At 42.3% G+C, this 2500-nt stretch overlaps 5 non-coding genes and 5 pseudogenes across 5 annotated transcripts; all 10 read right to left on the bottom strand.

Annotated features, from left to right (window-relative positions):
• Window positions 1-132: 132 nt before the first annotated feature.
• On the bottom strand, window positions 133-251 carry LOC132962392 (5S ribosomal RNA). The gene has a single exon (XR_009668364.1). It is a non-coding gene; the product is annotated as a 5S ribosomal RNA (ribosomal RNA).
• A 122-nt stretch (window positions 252-373) lies between these two features.
• Window positions 374-492, bottom strand: LOC132962101 (5S ribosomal RNA). Its single transcript, XR_009668084.1, has one exon. It is a non-coding gene; the product is annotated as a 5S ribosomal RNA (ribosomal RNA).
• A 122-nt stretch (window positions 493-614) lies between these two features.
• On the bottom strand, window positions 615-723 carry LOC132962475 (5S ribosomal RNA; annotated as a pseudogene).
• A 123-nt stretch (window positions 724-846) lies between these two features.
• Window positions 847-955, bottom strand: LOC132961881 (5S ribosomal RNA; annotated as a pseudogene).
• Window positions 956-1076: 121 nt separating this feature from the next.
• On the bottom strand, window positions 1077-1195 carry LOC132962355 (5S ribosomal RNA). Its single transcript, XR_009668327.1, has one exon. It is a non-coding gene; the product is annotated as a 5S ribosomal RNA (ribosomal RNA).
• Window positions 1196-1317: 122 nt separating this feature from the next.
• On the bottom strand, window positions 1318-1436 carry LOC132961652 (5S ribosomal RNA; annotated as a pseudogene).
• Window positions 1437-1789: 353 nt separating this feature from the next.
• On the bottom strand, window positions 1790-1908 carry LOC132962240 (5S ribosomal RNA). The gene has a single exon (XR_009668215.1). It is a non-coding gene; the product is annotated as a 5S ribosomal RNA (ribosomal RNA).
• Window positions 1909-2029: 121 nt separating this feature from the next.
• LOC132961950 (5S ribosomal RNA) lies at window positions 2030-2138 on the bottom strand (annotated as a pseudogene).
• Window positions 2139-2256: 118 nt separating this feature from the next.
• Window positions 2257-2375, bottom strand: LOC132962464 (5S ribosomal RNA). The gene has a single exon (XR_009668430.1). It is a non-coding gene; the product is annotated as a 5S ribosomal RNA (ribosomal RNA).
• A 123-nt stretch (window positions 2376-2498) lies between these two features.
• LOC132961977 (5S ribosomal RNA) overlaps window positions 2499-2500 on the bottom strand; it is a 109-nt pseudogene continuing 107 nt past the window's right edge.

Here is a 2500-nt window from a genome sequence, read left to right as displayed (position 1 = left end):
TGTACTTAAGCCATTATTGTATGCAGAAAGGGGCCTTTTAAAGATGTCATGCCCTTGATTCTGGCTGAATTTTTGGACATGTGAATATGTCTCTATATGATAAAAAAAAACATATGATCAAAAAAATGAAAAAGCTTACAGCACCTGGTATTCCCAGGCGGTCTCCCATCCAAGTACTAACCAGGCACGACCCTACTTAGTTTCCGAGATCGGACGAGATCGGGCGTGTTAAGGGTGGTATGGCCGTAAGCCGTTATTGTGTGCAGAAAGGGGCCTTTTAAAGATGTCATGCCCTTGATTCTGGCTGAATTTTTGGACATGTGAATATGTCTCTATATGATAAAAAAAAACCATATGATCAAAAAAATGAAAAAGCTTACAGCACCTGGTATTCCCAGGTGGTCTCCCATCCAAGTACTAACCAGGCCCTACCCTGCTTAGCTTCCGAGATCGTACGAGATCAGGCGTGTTCAGGGTGGTATGGCCATAAGCCATTATTGTGTGCAGACAGGGGCCTTTTAAAGATGTCATGCCCTTGATTCTGGCTGAATTTTTGGACATGTGAATATGTCTCTATATGATAAAATAAAAACATATGATCAAAAAAATGAAAACGCTTACAGCACCTGGTATTCCCAGGTGGTCTCCCATCCAAGTACTAACCAGGCCCGACCCTGCTTAGCTTCCGAGATCGGGCGTGTTCAGGGTGGTATGACCGTAAGCCATTATTGTGTGCAGAAAGGGGCCTTTTAAAGATGTCATGCCCTTGATTCTGGTTGAATTTTTGGACATGTGAATATGTCTCTATATGATAAAAAAAAATCATATGATCAAAAAAAATTAAAAAGATTACAGCACCTGGTATTCCCAGGCGGTCTCCCATCCAAGTACTAACCAGGCCCGACCCTGCTTAGCTTCCGAGATCGGACGAGTTCAGGGTGGTATGTCCTTAAGCCATTATTGTATGCAGAAAGGGGCCTTTTAAAGATGTCATGCCCTTGATTCTGGCTGAATTTTTTGACATGTGAATATGTCTCTATATGATAAAAAAAAACATATGATCAAAAAAATGAAAAAGCTTACAGCACCTGGTATTCCCAGGCAGTCTCCCATTCAAGTACTAACCAGGTCCGACCCTGCATAGCTTCCGAGATCGGACGAGATCGGGCGTGTTCAGGGTGGTATGGCCGTAAGCCATTATTGTGTGCAGAAAGGGGCCTTTTAAAGATGTCATGCCCTTGATTCTGGCTAAATTTTTGGACATGTGAATATGTCTCTATATGATAAAAAAAAAACATATGATCAAAAAAATTAAAAAGCTTACAGCGTCTGGTATTCCCAGGCGGTCTCCCATCCAAGTACTAACCAGGCACGACCCTACTTAGTTTCCGAGATCGGACGAGATCGGGCGTGTTAAGGGTGGTATGGCCGTAAGCCGTTATTGTGTGCAGAAAGGGGCCTTTTAAAGATGTCATGCCCTTGATTCTGGCTGAATTTTTGGACATGTGAATATGTCTCTATATGATAAAAAAAAAACATATGATCAAAAAAATGAAAAAGCTTACAGCACCTGGTATTCCCAGGCGGTCTCCCATCCAAGTACTAACCAGGCCAGATGCTGCTTAGCTTCCGAGATCGGACAAGTTCAGGGTGGTATGTCCTTAATCCATTATTGTGTGCAGAAAGGTGCCTTTTAAAGATGTCATGCCCTTGATTCTGGCTGAATTTTTGGACATGTGAATATGTCTCTATATGATCAAAAAAAAACATATGATCAAAAAAATGAAAAAACTTACAGCACCTGGTATTCCCAGGCGGTCTCCCATCCAAGTACTAAACAGGTCCTACCCTGCTTAGCTTCCGAGATCGGACGAGATCAGGCGTGTTCAGGGTGGTATGGCCGTAAGCCATTATTGTGTGCAGAAAGGGGCCTTTTAAAGATGTCATGCCCTTGATTCTGGCTGAATTTTTGGACATGTGAATATGTCTCTCTATGATAAAAAAAAACATATGATCAAAAAAATGAAAAAGCTTACAGCACCTGGTATTCCTAGGCGGTCTCCCATCCAAGTATTAACCAGGCCCGACCCTGCTTTGCTTCTGAGATCGGGCGTGTTCAGGGTGGTATGGACGTAAGGCATTATTGTGTGCAGAAAGGGGCCTTTTAAAGATATCATGCCCTTGATTCTGGCTGAATTTTTGGACATGTGAATATGTCTCTATATGATAAAAAAAAACAAGATCAAAAAAATGAAAAAGTTACAGCACCTGGTATTCCCAGGCGGCCTCCCATCCAAGTACTAACCAGGCCCGACCCTGCTTAGCTTCTGAGATCGAACGAGATCGGGCGTGTTCAGTGTGGTATGGCCGTAAGCCATTATTGTCTGCAGACAGGGGCCTTTTAAAGATGTCATGCCCTTGATTCTGGCTGAATTTTTGGACATGTGAATATGTCTCTCTATGATAAAAAAAAAACATATGATCAAAAAAATAAAAAAAG

The sequence above is a fragment of the Labrus mixtus genome, unplaced genomic scaffold, assembly GCF_963584025.1.
Source record: "Labrus mixtus unplaced genomic scaffold, fLabMix1.1 SCAFFOLD_56, whole genome shotgun sequence".
Classification (NCBI taxonomy): domain Eukaryota; kingdom Metazoa; phylum Chordata; class Actinopteri; order Labriformes; family Labridae; genus Labrus; species Labrus mixtus.
This window is presented reverse-complemented; position numbering and strand designations above follow the sequence as displayed.